The sequence below is a fragment of the Canis lupus genome, chromosome 37 (genome assembly GCF_003254725.2).
Source record: "Canis lupus dingo isolate Sandy chromosome 37, ASM325472v2, whole genome shotgun sequence".
In the NCBI taxonomy this organism is placed as follows: Eukaryota; Metazoa; Chordata; class Mammalia; order Carnivora; family Canidae; genus Canis; species Canis lupus.
Genome location: NC_064279.1, coordinates 6,679,856 through 6,698,238, shown reverse-complemented (window position 1 = coordinate 6,698,238; position 18,383 = coordinate 6,679,856). Strand labels below are relative to the sequence as shown.

The window sequence follows — 18,383 nt, the reverse complement described above, 5'->3', positions numbered from 1 at the left end:
GGCGGGTCAGGAGGGGCGTCGGGTCGGGGGCGGCGGCGGCGGGTCAGGAGGGGCGTCGGGGCGGGGGGCGGCGGCGTCGGTGGAGCCCCTGCAGCGACAGCTCCGCGGGAGCGAAGGGCGGGGCCGGGGCCGCCAAGCGCCGCGACGCGGGAAGTAGAGATGCGGCGGCATTAGGAGCCGCAGGTGCGAAGGCGCGCGCGGCGAGAAGAGAAGGGAAGGGAAACAGGCGAAGATCCGAGCTGATGACGCCCGGCGTGTAGCTGCTGAAACTGATCCGGTGGGAAGGTCGGGAAAATTGTCACCAGGAAAAATGGAGACTTTAAGAGGAGGAAACCTCGGGAGGAAACTGGAGGCTGCAGAACGGTCTGCACGGGAAGTTGTGTGCGGCCGCGGCCGGAGCTTCGAGACGCGTTCGTATTTGGACGTGTTCGGCGGCCTGGTTGTCCTTCCCGCGGGGGGAAACCATTACTGCAATGAATTTTTTTTTTTTTTTTTTTTTTTACAGTTTTATTCTTTACTTTTTTAAAGCCGCTTCCGTGCCCGCCGCGGGGCCCTAGGCCGCACCCCGGCGCGGCGCTGCTCGCTCTGGGCCGAGCCCCAGGACGCGGCGTCCGCAGTAGGTGGCAGTAGAGGCCTGCGAGTCTGCAAGCGGAGCCCCTCGTTTCCTTGTCGGGGCGGTTATGCCAGCGTTTAACGTTTTCCCCCCAAAAGCTCACATTTTTTGTACCTGGGTAGAAAAGTCCGTCCCCTCCCGAGCCGGCCCCTGAAGCCTGTCCGCGTCGCGTGCCGCGGCCGCCGGGCCCTCCGGGGTTGCTCCCTCGACCCCAGAGCCCGGCACTGCCCGGCAGCCCCGAAATGGCGCCCGCGTCCGCCGCTGGCAGAGCCGAGGGAAGCCAGCCAGGCCGAGGGGTGGCGGGGCCGCCTACGCTTTAGGCGAGGGCGGCGGGTGCCCGCGTCGACGCTCCGAGGAGGGTCGGGCCAGGAGAGGGAAGGGCGAGGCAGGCAGGCGCCGTGGCCCTCGTGGCCCTCGTGGCGCTCGTGGCGCCCCCTCCACGCCCACACGCTGGGAGACTTGCTTCTCGGCGCGGCCTGTGCTGTTCGGGTGGAGGCGCCGGCGCGCGTGGCCCGGGTGAGCCGGGGTGAGGCCGACCCCCGCCCCGCCCCGCCCCGCCCGCCCGCGCCTTCCCTCCGCTGAGGCTGAGGCCGAGGCCCCTGGGCGCGCCCGGGCCGCGGGGGGAAGGCGCCGCAGCTCACGGCCGGCTCCCACGCCGATTTCCCGGAGGGGGCCGACGCCCCAAGTACCCCGGTGGCTTCATCCGAGTTACGCAACGGGATGGAGCTTTCCTCCTTTCTCTCCCCTTCCCGCCGTTTTCCTAGAGGGTCCCTGGGGGCCTAAGAGCCCGACCCAGGGGCTCGGAGCCGCCGGAGCTCTGCGCGGGGCCGTATCACCCACACGTGGCGCCGTTGGTCTTGTAGGTGAGCCACGCGGGAAGAGCTCAGGCTCGCCCCCTGGGGTGCAGCAGGCCAAGGGTCGGACCTCCCGCCGCTGAAGGAGGTCGGCGGAGCCCCTGCAGGCGTGCCCGCACCGTGCCAGGTGTGCCCGCACCGTGCCAGGCTGTTGTGCCCAAGATTGCGAATCCGAGACAACCACCAAGGAGCCGACACCGCTGCAAGTACATGAGGGTTTATTAGCTTGGGTCCAAGTATACCCGACTCGGGGGAGCAGGGACTCGGACCCCAAGGGGAGTTACAGCTGCGTTTTTATGGGCTGGTCTAGGGGATTTTCAGAAGGGGTGGAGGAATTTCTTAAGCTGTTTTCATTCCAATACCGGACTTTCTGTCAAGGGCATCCTGAGCTCTCTTCTTACTCTGACATGCGACTCTGTCAAGGGCGTTCTGCGGTTTTTCCTGTAAAGTTCAGCTCTTATTCACAGGGGCCTGAGATGGCTGTACTTGTGCTGACGCTAAACTTGAGGTGGAACGGCCTTAATTTTCTCAGTCTCCACCAGGTGTGCCCGCACTGTGCCAGGTGTGCCCGCCTGCCCTCCCAGACGACTCTACTGGCTGCGTGAGGACACCTGCGTCCCGCTGGAACGTATTTTTCCCCCAGTCGGCAGGTGGGAAATGGCTGTTGCATTTGTGTGCCGGGAAGGTTGAAACCTAGCTTCTTACATGCTTACAGACCTTTCAGGATTTCTTCTTTGAATTGCTTTTGTTCCATCCTCTGTCGATTTTAAAAAAATAACTGGGCCTTATTTGTGTTGTCGACTTGTAGGTACTTTTTATCCAATCTGGAATTAAGTCTTTGTTAATTGTCCTTTGACTTCATTTTATGGTGTCTTTTTGTAAGACTTAATTTTTTTTTTTTCTTTCATGGCCGATAGGAAACTTCAAAAGAAAATGTTTCGGGAAGTGAGGAAGATCCTGGAAAATACACCAGGGTTCTTAGGAAGATCCCAGGAGAAGGCAGCCGGGCCCTCTCGCCACCCAGACTGACAGTGTAGGGAACAAAGGAGGGTCATGGAGGCAGTCTGGGTGAAAGTGAGGTTCTAGGAGCAGAAAGTGGGTGCTGGGGACCAGAGAAGCAGCTACGGAAATACGGCTAGGCTTCTCCGACACAGAGGCAGAGGTGGATGTTGAAGGATTTACAGGGCTCTCGTTTGAGATCCTGTAAAAGGTAAAAATACAGAAAGGGCGCCTGGCCCGCACGCTTGGCTACCTAAGGGCTTCCTGGCAAACCTTGGCTTTGCCTTACAACACCAGTGATTCTAGTTTCCTCATGAAGCAGATGACTTTTCTGGGATGACTCAAGAAGTTACATGTTGTCGAAGGCAGCGTAGACGGGGTGGGGGGTCAAGTACCAGCAGCTGTGGACCCGGTTCAGGTCTCTCAAGAGGCAAGAGAACCTCCTGAGGTTTTTCATTTTAAAAAAAAAGTACTGTTTCAGGGTGCCAGGCTGGCTCAGTTGGAGGAGCATGCAACTCTTGATCTTGGGCTTGTGAGTTCGAGCCCTGTGTTGGGTGCAGAGATTACTTAAAAACAAAGTCTGTTAAAAATATACACATATTATTTCAATACTGACCTTTGATTGTTGGTGCTACTTGTATCTTGTTTGTGTGATTTTTGCTTATCTCCAAATCATGTTGGTGTTCTCTATGTGTTTTGGGTTTCCTTATCCAATTTATCAGGACCAAAAATAAATAAACCAAAACCCAAAGCAGTTTGCTAATTTTGCCCACCGTCCACCTAATGCCTCTGGCAACTGCAAATCGTTCTCTAGATCTATGAGTCCGCTTCCTTGTTTTGTTTTTTTTTTTAGATTCCAGATATAAGAAAAATCAGTTTGTCTTTTTCCGTTTGACTTATTTCACGTGGCATAACACCTTCAAAGTCTATCGGTGTTGTCACGAAAGGCGAGGTCTTATCCTTATTGATCGCTGAATAATACCACATTTTCTTTGTCCATTTATTGATTGTTTCCATATCTTGGATACTGTAAATATGCTTCAGTAAATATAGGGATATATGTTAAAACAATTGAGTGTTTTTTGTTTTCTGTAGGCAAATACCCAGTAGTGGAATTACTGGATCATAGGGTATTTCTATTTTAAATTTTTTGAAGAACCTCCATACTGTTTCGCACAGTGGTTGCAGCAGTTTGCATTCCCACCAACAGTGCACGAGGGGTCCTTTTTCTCCACATCCTCACCAACACTCATTATTTCTTTTTGACCGCAGTCATCTGACAGGTGTGATAGCTCATTGTTTAGATTTGCATTTCCCTGATGATAGTGGGATGTTGAGCATTTTTTTTTAAAGATTTTATTTATTCATAGAGATGCAGAGAGAGAGAGAGAGGCAGAGACACAGGCAGAGGGAGAGGCAGGCTCCATGCAGAGAGCCTGACGTGGGACTCGATCCAGGGTCTCCAGATCACGCCCTGGGCTGCAGGCGGCGCTAAACCGCTGCGCCACCGGGGCTGCCCGAGCATTTTTTAATGTACCTGTTGGCCATCTACATGTATGTCTTCTTTAGAAAAATGTCAATTCAGAGCCTCTGCCCATTTTTTAACGGGATTTTTGTTACTGAGTTCTCAGTTCGTTATATATTTTGCATATTAACGCCTTCTCAGATCTATGATTTGCAAACAGAGGGTCACCATTTCACTCTCTCGATGGTTTCCTCTGCTATACAAAGGCTTTTTTTCTTTACATTTTTTTTATGTGAGAGAGCATGTGCAAGCAGGGAGGGGGGCAGAGGGAGGGACTCTCAAGCTGACTCCATGCTAAGCACGGAGCCAAACTCGGGCTCGATCTCACCACCCTGAGATCATGATGGGAGCTGAGAATAAGAGAAGCTCAACTGACCAAGCTGCCCAGGCGCCCCTGTACAGAAGCTTTTTAGTTTTAGTTTAGTTTTAGTTTTTTAGTTTGAAGTAGTCCTACTTGTTTATTTTTGCTTTTGTTGGTTTTGCTTTGGGTATCAGATTTAAAAAATCATCACCAAGACATCAGTGTCAAGGAGCTTACCTCCTACGGGTTCTTCTAGAAGTTTTATGGTTTTAGGCCTTACATTCAAGTCTTTAAATCATATTAAGTTAGTTTTTGTGTAAGGTGTAAAGTCCGGTTTTATTCTATCGCATATGGCAGCTTATTTATTTATTATTATTATTTTTTAAAGATTTATTTACTTATTCATTCAGAGAGAGAAAGAGGGGCAAAGACACAGGCAGAGGGAGAAGCGGGCTCCATGCAGGGAGCCCGACACAGGACTGGATCCCAGGTCTCCAGGATCACACCCTGGGCTGCAGGCAGCGCCAAACCGCTGCGCCACCGGGGCTGCCTGCATGTGACAGTTTAATTTTCACAGCACTAGTTAACAAAGGGACTGTGTTTTCCCCATTGTACATTCTTGTTGCCTTTGTTATAATTAACCATATATGCATGGGTTTATTTCTGGACTCTGCATTCTGTTCCATTGATCTAAATGTCTATTTTTATGGTAACACCACACCACGTTTAATTACTCTGGCTTTGTAATCTAGTTTGATATCAGGGAGCATGATGCGTCTTCTTTCTCAAGATTGCTTGGGCTATTTGGGGTCTTTTGAGGTTCCACGCACGTCTTAGGTTTGTCTATTTCCGTGAAAAATGCCATTAGAATTTTGAGAGTGATCGCACTGGGTCTATCAAATTGTTTTGGGGTAGTATGGGACATTTTAACAGTATTCTAATCAACGGACATGGACTGTCTTTCCATTTCTTTGTGCCCTCTTCAGTTTCTTTCATCAGCATCTTAGGGTTTTCAGAGTACAGATCTTTCACCTCCTTCGTTTATTCCTAGGTATTTTTTTTCTTTTTGATGCAGTTGTAAATGGGATCATTTTCTTAATTCCTCTTCCTGATATTTATACATTAATTTTTTTATCCTGTAACTTCACTGAATTTGTTCTTTAGCTCTACTAATAGATTTCTAGTGGAGTCTTTGGGATTTTATATATAAAGCATGTCCTCTGCAATTAGCAATGATCGCTCCTTGGATAAACCTCATTGGCTATGATACTGCCACTGTGCAAAGCTAGCATGTCCTCTGCAAATAGTGACAGTCTACCCCTTCCTTTTCAATTGGGATGCCTTTTATCCATGCCTACTTGCTCTAGTGAGAGCTTCTAATACTATATTGATTAAAAGTGGCAAAAATAGTCATTCTTGTCTTGTTCCTGATCTTTCACTGTTGAGTATGTCATTTGCAGGCCTGTCATAAGTGGCCTTTGTTATGTTGAGATGGCTTTCATCTATACACCCTCTTTGTTGAGAGTTTTTAAAAGCCTAAACGAAAGTTCAATTTTGTCAAAATTTTTTTCTGCATGTATTGAGATAAGATTTTTATCCTTCATTTCTTAATGTGGTGTATCACACTGACTTATTTGCAGATAGTGAATCATCCTTGCATCCCTGGGAAAAATATCCCACTTGATCATGGTGTATGACCCTTTTAACGTATTGTTGAATTCAGGTTGCTAATATTTTGTTGAGGATTTTTGCATCTATATTCAGCAGGGATACGGGCCTTTAATTTCCTGGTGGCAATCCTTTTCTGGTTTTGGTATCAGAGTAATGTTGGCTTTGTAAAATGAGTTTGGAAGAGTTTCTTCCTCTTCTGGGGTTGGTGGTTTTTTTGGAAGAATTTAAGAAGGATGAGTATTAATCTTTTTTTAAAGATTTTATTTATTTATTCATGAGAGAGACAGATTGAGAGAGAGAGGCAGAGACACAGGCAGAGGGAGAAGCAGGCTCCATGCAGGGAGCCTGATGCGAGACTTGATCCCAGGGACTCCAGGATCACGCCCTGGGCCAAAGGCAGGTGCTTTAACCTCTGAGCCACCCAGGCGTCCTTAATATTCATTTTTTTAGTGTTTGGTAGAATTCACCAGTGAAGCCATCTGATTCTGGACTTTTGCTTACTGAAAGGTATTCAATTATTGATTCAATCTCATTACTAGTATTTGTTCAGATTCTTATTTCTTTATGATTTAAGTCTTGGTAGGTTGTATGTTCTTGGAATTAATTTTTTCTAGGCTGTCTAATTTGTTAGCATATAATTATTCATAATGGTTTCTTAGAAACCTTTGTGGTAGCAGTTGAAACAGCTCCTCTTTCATTTCTGAAATTATTTTTTTAGGTCTTATCTATGTTTTCAAAGAACCAGCTTTTTTTTTTTTTTTTCCATTGATCTTTTCCATTGGTCCTTTTTAAAATTTGTTTCATTTATTTTTGTGCTGATTTTTGTTATATTTTCTTCCTCCTATAAACTCTGGGTTTGAACTCTAGCTTTTTGAGGTGTAATGTTGTTTTGGAATTTTGTTTCATGAGGTAAGCATTTGTTGTGAACTTCCTAGATTTTTAGAACTGCTTTTGATGCATCCCATAAATTTTGGTGTGTTACATTTCCATTTTCATTTGTCTCAAGGTATTTTATTTCTATTGATTTCTTTGTTGACTCATTGGTTCTGTAGCATGTGGGCTAGCCTCTCCATATTTGTGAATTTTCCAGTTTCCTACTTCCTATTAATGACTTCTAGTGTCACACTATTTGGTGGAAAAAATATTTGCTATGGTGTAAGTTCTCTTAAATAAATTAAGATCTGTTTTGTGGTCTATTCTGGAGAATGTTCCATGTGCACTTTAGAAAAATGTGTATTTTGTTGCTATTGGATGGAATGTTCTGTAAATATCAAGTTGATTTGGTCTAACATGTTGTTTGAGGTCAATATTTCCTGACTTTCTGATATCCATAGATGTGTGCTGTTAAAGTCCCCCAACTATTATCATATTGCCATCAATTCCTTTTGGTCTCTTAATATTTTTTTTAAAAGATTTTATTTATTTGACAGAGAGCACGCGCAAGCACAAGTAGGAAGAGTGGCAGAGGGGGAGGGAGAAGCAGGGAGCCTGGACGGGCTCCATCCCAGGACCCGGGGACCATGACTTGAGCTGAAGGTAGATGCTTAACTGACTGAGCCACCCAGGTGCCCCTGGTCTCTTAATATTTGCTTTATATATTTAGTGCTTGTATATGAGGTGCAAAAATATTTCACGTTACATCTTTTTTGGGGAGCTTGACCCCTTACTTTATAACGCTTTTATCTCTTATCACAGTCTTTGTTTTAAAGTCTATTTTGCCCAATATAAGTATAGCTACCCCAGCTTTCTTTTGGCTTCCGTTTATGTTCTTCCATCCTCTCACTCTGTGTGTTCTTAGAACTGAAGTGCATATCTTGTAGGCAGCATTAGATGGGTCTTGTTTGTTTTTTAAATTCAACTACTCTTTTTTTTATTATTGGAAAGTTTAATCCCTTTACATTTAAAGTAATTATTGATAGGTACGTTCTCATTTCCATTTTTGTTTTCTGGATGTTTTGTAGTCCCTCCCCCTCTGCCCCGTTCCTTTTTCTTCTCTTGCCTTTTCCTTTGTGGCTTGATGATTTTCTTTAGTGGCATGCTTAGATTCCTTTTGCTCGTTATCTTTTGTGTACCTACCTGATGTTTTTGTTTTGTGGTTACCACGAGGGTTACATATATATTAATGACAGCCTATTTTAGATTGATAAGTTTGAACGCATTCTAAACTTCTACATTTTTATCCTCCTACTGCATATTGTGGTTTTGATGTTACATTTTACATGTTTTTATCCTTTGTATCTCTTAACTAATTACTGTGATTTTAGTTTTACTACTTTATCTTTTAATTTTCATACTAGTTTTTAAGTGATTAATCCATTACCTTTACTCTGCGTGTGTGTGTATAGATATAATAATTTTATTTTTTTAAGGAGGCTCCCCACCCAGTGTGGAGCCCAGGGTGTGGCTTGAACTCACAACCCTGAGACCTAAACTGAGATCCAGAGTCAGAGCTTAACCACTGAGCTGCCCATGTGCTCCTACCTTTACTATGTATTTAACTTTACCAGTGTGAGTTGCACTTTCATATATTTTCTTCTTACTAATTAGCACCCCTTTTTTCAACTTTAAGTGGTCTGACATTTCTTGTAAGGCTAATTTAGTGGTGAACTCCTTTAGCTTTTGCTTGCTTGTGAAACTCTCTCTCTTTCCTTCAATTCTGATTAACTTTGCCAAGTAGAGTATTCTTGGCTGGAAAGTTTTTACTTTTAGCACTTTGAATATATTGTGCACTCCCTCTGGTCTGCAAAATTTCTTCTGAAAAAATCTAGTAGTTTTATGGGGATTCCCTTGTATGTAACAAGTTTTCTCTTGCTTTTAAGATTCTCTCCTTTAACTTTTGACATTTTAATTGTAATGTGTCTCAAGATGGGTCTCCTTGGGTTCATTTTATTTGGAACTCTCTGAATGTCTGTTTTCTTCATCAGGTTAGGAGAGTTTCCAGCCATTATTTCTCCAATAAGTTCCTGCCACTTTCACTCACTTCTCCTTCTGGGGCCTGTATATGAGTGTTAGTATGCTTGATGCCCCTAAATTCCTTAAAGGTATCTTTACTTTTATTCATTTTGTTGCTCTGATGGGGTGAGTTGTACTGCCCTATCTTAGCATTCACTAATCCTTTCTTCTGCCAATGTAGTCTGCTGTTGAAGCCCTTTACTGTATTTTTCAGTGAAGTTATTGTATTCGTTTGCTCTGTGACTTCTGTGTGGTATTTTCTTATATTTTCTTTTTTTGTTTTTTAAGTTCTCACTATTCATTCTTCTCCCAGTTTTGCTGAGCACCTCTATGAATATATCCCTTTATTTACTCGTTTTGCTTCACTCTCTGCATTGGTTTCTATGTAGCAGTAGTAACAGCCACCTCTCCCAATCTTGAAGGCATGGTCTCATGTAGGAGATGACTTATTTATTGTTCATCCTTGCCCTAACTCTTGATTGTTTCTCAAACCTTTGTGCTTGTCCAAGCAGCTCATTGTACTTTTAATAGTTCTTGAGGGTGTGCCAAGAGCTTACTGTGTCCTAAAGGGAGGTATCTCAGTCAGCACCTATATACAGGCTGATTGGAAGGCAGATCCTCAGGCAGCAGCTTTTAGTATGCAGATATATATAGTTCTTCGGACCACAAGTGTAAGCCCTGTTGGCCAATAGAGTCAGAGTCAGGTGATCTGAAGTCCTCTAGGCAATAGTCACAAAGACCGGGGTGCAATACAAGGGTATAAGCTCTATCTGGGGAGAAACCAGCAAACTGGAGTGAGGGAAAGGGAGAGAATGCCAAGACTGTATCCACTGGCCTTTCTTCCCTGAGTGCACTTCCATAGGGCCCTAGGAATGTGCCAGACCAGAAGCCTGCCCTTTAGCAGGCAAAGTGAAGAGCTAAAGACCGACAAGCAAAAGCTAAAGGAGCTCATCACCATTACACTTGCCTTACAAGAAATATTTAAGCTGAAAAGAAAGCTCCTGGGAAAGTGAATAGGCCTCTTAGAAAGAGTGGGGATATGTTTCGGTCTGCTGCCTGAGCAGTGCTCTGGGAGGTGGTATTTGGCCAAGAAGAATTTCTTTGAATGTTACAGTCCATGGATACTTTGGAGTGTGGCAGAGGAAGAAAGTGAGAGCGCACCTGCAGAGTAGGGCAGGCGGGAAGGGCTAGCATGAAAGAAAATGAGTCTGCCAGCTTCAGCAAGGTAGAGGGAAGGTGTGACAAAGGCTGACCAGCCCTGTCCCCTGAGAGTATCCCAGCACTTCCTGCCCCTCCTGCAGACACTTTAAGATGAGCAGTGGAATCTCTTCCACATAAAGTCTGTGCTTCTGTGCTGAATCCTGTGGTGAGTTTATGTGAGCCCTTTTTTTTTTTTTTTATCTTTTGAACAATCTTTTTAATTTATTTTTTATTATTATTTTTTATTTATGATAGTCACAGAGAGAGAGAGAGAGAGAGAGAGGCAGAGACACAGGCAGAGGGAGAAGCAGGCTCCATGCACCGGGAGCCCGACGTGGGATTCGATCCCGGGTCTCCAGGATCGCACCCCGGGCCAAAGGCAGGCGCTAAACCGCTGCGCCACCCAGGGATCCCGAGCCCTTTATTTTCTTAAAAAGATTTATTTATTTATTTGAGGGGGGGATATGAGCAAGGGGAGGGGCAGAGGAAGTGGGAGAAGCAGGGAGCCCAACAAGGGGCTTGATCTCAGGACCCTGGGATCATGACCTGAGCCAAAAGCAGACAGTTAACTGACTGGGCCACCCAAGTGCCCCTGTGTGAGTCCTTATGAAAGTCTTTCTCATTTTGCTGAAGCCCTTTGGGTCTCCTAGTTGTGACCCCCATTGGATTTCAAAGCCAGGTTTTGGGAGCTTATCTCTTAGGTACAGATCTTAAAAATTGGGGTGCCTGACTTGGGGAAGAAGTTTCAGGTTTGTAAATTCTCTCTTTTGTAAGGTCACTGTGTCATGAGTAAGGATTATGGTGAGATTGGGTTTCAATCCCACCCACTTCATTGTGGTTTTCTCCTCATTTCCTTGACATGAAGGAGTTGCTCAGCTAGTTTTCAGGCCTTGTTTCAGAGGGAATTGTTGCATATATAGCCAGAGATTCCATGTGTCTATGGGAGGAGGTGAGTTCAGGACCTTTGTACTTTACCATCTGGAACCATGTCCCTTACTTGTACTTTTTTAAAAAGCCCTTAGTCCTGTTTATTTATATGACCTTCAGCCATCTGGTTTCTCAAGATTGTTTCCCTTCAGTGCCTTCCTGGGGCCTATACAGCAACTGTATTCTCTCTCTTCTCCCTTCTGCCATTTTTGTGGTTGCTTTTCCATTTTATCGTAATATATAACATTTGCACATCAGTTCTCTTGTCCTGATCTTTTTTTATATGCTGCTGTACACATTTATATATTTTCCATTATCATTCCTCCTCTAACACAGGGGCTGTTTAAATAAGGCCTGCAGGCCAAATCTGAATCATAATCTGGTTTTGGGTGGCTTACGAGCAAAGAATTAAAAAGAAACACATCCAAAAACCAGAATAATATGTGACAGAAGCCATATTTATTCCTCAAAGCCTCTAAGCTTCACTGTCTGGTCCTTATGGAAAAAGTTTGCTGCCCTCTGCTCTTGTAATTTCCTCAGGAAGACTTGATGGATGCAGAATTCTCTAAGTTCTCATATGTTTATAACCACTTTTCTGTAGTTTTATTTATTTTGAGGGGTGACCTCCCAGGGCAGGGGGTTGTGGGGAGAGGGGCTGAGGACATTTACAACCAGGCAGGGTGGGGCCCCAGGGCCGGGAAGGGTTGGTCCATGGGCTGCCAACAGCCCCTGGCGATAGTAGCCCAGCTTCAAACCCAATTTTCTGTAGTTTTGATAGTTGAAAATTGGATGTAGAATCCTTGGTTCACTCATATTCTTTGAGTTTTTTAAAAATGCTATGTATCAATTTTTCATTGCTGCTACCACACACTTGGGGGCTTAAAAAAATACAAATATGAACCTGGGGCACCTGGCTGGCTCAGTTGGTAGAGTGCAGGACTCTTGATCTTGAAGTTGTGAGTTCAAGCCTTGTGATGGGTGTGTAGAGCTTACTTAACAAAATGAAAAATAAGAAAAATTTAAAAATAATACAAACTTCCTATCATGGTTTCTGTGGGTCAGGAATCCAGAGTGGGGCTAGAATCTCAGGGTTTCACAGGCTGAAATCAAGGTGTTGGGAGGACTGTGCTCTTTTCTGAAGGTCTAAGGCAAGAATCTACATTGAAGTTTATTCTGGTTGTTAGCAGAATTCAGTTTCTGGCAGTTTAGGACTGAGGTCTCCGTTTCCAGGGCTGCTTTCAGCTTCCAGATGAACCTGCATTCCATGCCACACCGCCTTCTCCACCTTCAAGCCAGGGGACACACAAAATCTTCTTGTGCTTCAAATCTCGGACTTTCCCTTCTGCAACTAGTTGGATAAATGGCTTTTAAAGGATTTATGTGATGAGGTCAACACTACAGGATAATCTCTCCCTCAAGTCAACTGTGACATATTCTCTAATCATAAGCATGAAATACATCATTTCACCGTAGAGAGATGATGCAGGCAGGTCTCCGGGAGGTGGGAAATCTTGGGCCCTATCTTAGAATTCAGCCTATTGCCTCACTTAGTGCATTGGTTTACAAACAGGGTGCCAGTTTCTTTTGTCTTTGTAAATAATTTGATCTTTTTATCTGTCGACTTTGATGATATTTTGTCTTTGAAATCTTATAGTTTTACTAGAATATGTCTTGTTGAATCTTTTTCTTCTGGTTTCCTGGTGAGTTCTTCTAAAATGTAGATTCAGATACACTTTTTTCTATTTTTAGAAAATGTTCTTTCTAAAGGTGGAGAGGGGCAAAGGGAGAGGGAGAGAGGATCTTAAGTAGGCTCCACACTCTGCACAGAGCCCAACGTGTGGGGCTTGATCTCATGACCCTGAGGTCCTGACCTGGGCAGAAATCAAGAGTTGGACACTTAACTGACTGAGCCACCTGGGCGCCCCTGGGCTGTAGTTTTTAATATTACTTCTGAGTCCCACTCAGGGACTCTAATAACACAAGTAGTATTCTTTCTTTGCCCATTTCCCATTCCATTACTTTTTCTGTGACCCTTTTTACTTTTGTTTTAGATTATTTTTAAGTAATATCCACACCCAACATGAATGAGGCTCAGTCTCACAACCCCAAGATCAAGAGTTGCATGTCCACCAACTGAGCCGGTGAAGCACCCCTGACCTTTTTTACTTCTTAATGCCATTTTCATTTCCTTGTTTTCCTGCTTTTCTTTAGTGACTCCTTCTTTGCTCTGAATCAGTTCTCCTTTGGACATCTTGTAACTTATTCCTCATTTCTGAGATACTTTTGTCTTTTCCACTGTTCTAAGCACAAACACCTCTTTATTTTTCTGATTTTTGTTCATTTCTGTCTTTAGTTTTAAAAATATGTTTCACAGTGGTTCTCCTATCCTGAAAAGTTTGTTTGATATTTGTTTGGATAGTTCACTTTGAAGTTTTTTTCTTTTTCACGAGGGTTTTTATTTTTTTATTTTATTTTATTTTAAAGTCTTCACATTTATTTATTTTTTAAATTAATTTATTTATTTATGATAGTCACATATATAGAGAGAGAGAGAGGCAGAGACACAAGCAGAGGGAGAAGCAGGCTCCATGCACTGGGAGCCCGACGTGGGATTCGATCCCGGGTCTCCAGGATCGCGCCCTGAGCCAAAGGCAGGCGCTAAACTGCTGCGCCACCCAGGGATCCCCATGAGGGTTTTTATTAGGAGCAATTTTCTTCCATTGAGATATAGGGAACTTCATTCCTGACTTTCTGCAGTACTTTTGAAGACTTCACTTTCTTCTTGTTCATGTTTATGGTATTGGGTTGTTTTACAATATTTCTAGTCTACTGACCCCTCATTTGGAGGTATCCAAAGTCCAGGGGCTTTTCCCAGGGTGTTTTATTGTGCTTCGGTGGGGAGGTTTTTGTGTTGTGGGATTGAGAGTCCAATTTTGTGGGTTTTTGTTTTTTTTTTTAATTGGCCCTAAAACTTCATTTTCCTTTTCCCTTAATGATTCAACTTCCAGTGGGGGCTTCTCCATTTAGCCTTTTTCTCCTCCTCCAGCAGACATGAATTTTGAGGAGCCACTTGAAATCATGCCTGCACCTTTTAATCCCATGTACTTGGAAGTTCCTTTCCTGTAGTTCATGCTTGGATTTGTCTGGACACTTTTTTCAGTTCTCCCAGTTTAGGGTACAATGTAGCCCTTGTGGAGGCACAGTGTCAGATCAACGTACAGCCCTTCAGTAGCTTCCTTTTTCCACCTTGATCTGCCTTTGTCTGCTATAAACCTTGTAGTGGGTGGGGCAGGAGTGTGAGAGAGCACACATTGGGATTTGGTCATTTTTCATTTTACTTATTTTTAAAGATTTGACATTTCAAGTTGAACTGAGTGTGGTTTTATGTAAAATTCACTTTTCCTCTCGTTTCCTACTGTTTGTGAAGGAATATTAGGAGGTAGGTAGCTAAGCAGCTGCCTCAAAGACTCTTTATATAGGTTATTAAAGGATCAGTTTTAAAAGCTGAGGAAGAATTTGCCAGCCTGTAGCGGTCTTATGCAAATTCTTTGGAGGAAAAAGTGTCAATGTGAAAGGAACCTAGCACCTACTCAGAGCTCTGGGGCTGTTAATGACAGTAGTGACCACACTGGTGTCTTTTCTCTGCTATAATCTAATGACTGTTGTGATAAGACATCCATGGTTTTGATCCGACTTACCTTCATTTCCCTTTTCTTCTAGGAACATCACTGAGATTTCCTTTGGGGAACTAGTCTCAGTTTCAGAGGGACACACCTCACCTCTAGACCTAGCTAATTAGTATATAATCTTTTAAGTTACATCGATTGAGGGTGGGCATGTGATTAGCCCATCCAATGAGACTCAGTCCTGGATTTATTAGAGCTGTAAGAAATCTCTCCTGGGGTTGTTGGTAAGCAGAAAATGTTCCAGTCTATTCGTCTTCTATATATTGTACATGGTTTCTGACCATTTATAAAAAGGCTTGTATTAGCAAACGGTTTAGAGTCCCTATTGCCCAAAGAAGTCCCAAGTGGAGAACATCTGGTGATGTAGAGCAGTTGGAACATAAAGCCATCTCGCTCAATAAGACCGGGAGATCTTATCTTTATGATCACATAGAGATAAGAGTGCAGGTTAAAAGCTCTTCGGGAGATGCCCAATACCATCCAATAATTAAATTTCTTAGATATTTTGCTCTTCTTTCAAATTGTATCCTAAGGTACTACCCAATAGCTGTAGTAAGAGCCCTGTCTTCTTTTTGTTAATGGACTTAATAAGAAAAAAAATATTGAAATGTGAAACTATTTTAGAGAACCGATAATCCGTAGCTAGATGTTTTTGGAAGAGTCAGAGTAAACGAGCTCTGGCTGTCTATAAAATAATTGACCCCTAGATAAAAACAAGGCAAGGAATTGGAAGTCTGTCAGTAAAGAAGCTAGGAGAAATTGCAAGCAAAAAGGTCACTGGGCTAATAGAAACCAGACAATTCTTTAAAATCTAATGATGCCACTCTGGGGGAGATGAGTCCATGATTCCTTGTCTTTCCTCTAAACTCCCAAGCAGAATAGAAGAGCACTTGATACCAGTGTTAGCTACAACTAATTGTATCACTCTGGAACATCAGATCCTTCTGACCAAAATTTTAATGTCTAAGAAGCAGGGCACCTAGGTGGCTCAGTTGGTTAAGCATCTGATTCTTGATTTTTGCTCAAGTTAGGATCTCAGGATTGTGAGATCAAGTCCTGAGCCAAGCCCTACACTGGGCATGGAGCCTGCTTAAGATTTTCTCTCCCACCCCACCCCTCCCACGCCATGGTCCCCCAACAAGAAGAAGAAAGTTGCCTGAAAAGAAAAGCGAAATGGCTTATAGTGCTAGTGGGTTGTTTTTTTTTTTTTTTTATGATAGTCACACAGAGAGAGAGAGAGAGAGGCAGAGACACAGGCAGAGGGAGAAGCAGGCTCCATGCACTGGGAGCCCGATGTGGGATTCGATCCTGGGCCAAAGGCAGGCGCTAAACCGCTGTGCCACCCAGGGATCCCAGTGCTAGTGGTTTTGTCTTAATATAAAAATGACTTTATGACAAAAGATGGTAATAAAATATGAATTTGAAAATATATAGTAATTATGGAAGTTTGAGAGGAAATGAACATTATTTGTTTTGGTTTACTAAAACCATTCAAAAACTGAGAACTTACAGGTTTGAGTTCTTCCTAAGTCTCGATCTGTATCTGATACTTTGGAATCACAGGGCAGAGAGAGAGTTTTTTTCTTTGGGACACCTAGAGATTTACTCTACTTCCAGACAAAATATGCTGCAGCCCTTACCTATGCTCAGATTATGGCTGATGTGACATTAGAGTATCTATTATAGTCTCATATAATTAAAAAATAATTGGGGGCACTTAGTTGCTCGGTTGGTAGTGTGTGCAAATTTGGGGTTCTAGATTTGAGTGCCATGTTAGATGTAGAGATTAAAAATCTTAAAAAAAGAAACCCTCAAAAGATTACCAAAGACACTTACTTACATGTGGAATCTTAAAAAAAAAAAAAAAAAAAAAGAGTCAAACTCGTAGAAACAGGGAACAGAAAAGTGGTTGCCAGGGGCTAAGGGTTAGAAAATAGAGGTTGGTAAAAGAATAGTTTGATTTACAGGATGAATAAGGTCTGAGGATCGAATGTATAGTATGACGATTAGAATCAACTCTATCATATAATTGAAATTTGCTGAGAGTAAAAATGAAATGTTCTTATCAAAATTATATGTGAGGTGATAGAAGACCTTCACAATGTATACTGAATCCTTATGATGTACACCTTCAATATATTATAATTTTGTCAATTATACCTCAACAAGGGAACCCTGGGTGGCGCAGTGGTTTAGCGCCTGCCTTTGGCCCAGGGTGCGATCCTGGAGACCCAGGATCGAATCCCACATCGGGCTCCCGGTGCATGGAGCCTGCTTCTCCCTCTGCCTGTGTCTCTGCCTCTCTCTCTCTCTCTCTCTCTCTGCGACTATCATAAATAAATAAAAATTAAAAAAAAAATTATACCTCAACAAAACTGACCAAAACCACAAAAAAAAAAAAAAAAAAAAAAAAGAAATAGCCATAGTATCAGAATCCCCAAGGGCAAATGACTCCATAGACTGTTTACCTGGAGCAAAGTCAGAGTCCAGGTTGATTCTTCCCAGAATCAAGATTTCATAAATCTTTTTGTACTAACATGAGAAGTCGAGGCCATGTGCTCTATGGGAGTTAACAACACAGCAGACGTGATACCATTGCCCTACCCCTTAATTCAGTAGCCACAGCTTAGTCTCCTTGATTCAGAACCACTACAGTCGTCAAAAAATGAGTCAAAGCATCCTCAGATCTTATATTAGCATCCCCCCCTTTTTTTTATTTTTTTAATTTTTATTTATTTATGATAATCACAGAGAGAGAGAGAGGCAGAGACATAGGCAGAGGGAGAAGCAGGCTCCATGCACCGGGAGCCCGACGTGGGATTCGATCCCTGGTCTCCAGGATCGCGCCCTGGGCCAAAGGCAGGCGCTAAACCGCTGCACCACCCAGGGATCCTTAGCATCCCCTTTAAATCTGATGTTACCACATGTGGTAAATCTCTGTTACTAAAGCAAATCACCCATCATTTTTCTACTAGTTAATAATTATGAAGTATTTTCAATTTCTATTACTATCCGTCGTTGTAATATTCTTTGAACATATAGCTACAGTAACTGTTTCAATGTTCTGGGTCAAATTTTTCTGCTTTTTATGCCTGATAATTTTGGATTGGATAATGCAAATCGTGATTTTTATTTTTTACCTTGATGGGTGCCATATATTTTTGTATTCCTCTAAATATTCTTTTTTAAGAAAAGACTTTATTTGATAGAGTGTGTGCAAGCAGGGGAAATGGGAGAGGGAAAAGCAGGCTTCCTGTTAAGCAGGGAGCCTGATGCGGGGCCCAATCCCAGGACCTTGGGATCATAACCTGAGCAAAGGCAGACGCTTAATGGACTATGCCACCCAGGTGCCCCTGTATTCCTCTAAATATTCTTAAGCTCTGTGTCAGAATGCAGTTACCTGGAAATGGGTCATTTGGGGTCTTGCTTTTAAGATTAGGTAGGAGCAGAGCAGTGTTGACTATAGGGCTTAAGAGTCTCTACTTCTGAGACTGATACTCTTTGGTATACTCCACCCCCCAATGCCCTGTAAATCATGAGGTTTCTGATTCTGGCTGGTGGGAACTGATTGTGTGTGTGTGTGAGTGCACGTGCGCGCTGAGCATTGTTAACTCAGCAAGGGAGGACGGCCATCCTGCCCAGCCAGCCAGAGCTA

At 43.5% G+C, this 18,383-nt stretch overlaps 1 long non-coding RNA gene across 31 annotated transcripts in view; it reads left to right on the top strand.

Moving 5' to 3' along the window:
• Window positions 1–80: 80 nt before the first annotated feature.
• LOC112656542 (uncharacterized) overlaps window positions 81–18,383 on the top strand; it is a 71,269-nt gene continuing 52,966 nt past the window's right edge. For 8 of the 31 annotated variants that reach the window (XR_007408997.1, XR_007408993.1, XR_007408995.1 and 5 more), the window contains exons 1-4: window positions 1,183–1,673; window positions 2,000–2,117; window positions 2,385–2,500; window positions 14,763–14,952. This is a non-coding gene — a long non-coding RNA (uncharacterized LOC112656542). The other 23 variants (XR_007409003.1, XR_007409000.1, XR_007408987.1 and 20 more) reach the window with 17 other exon arrangements.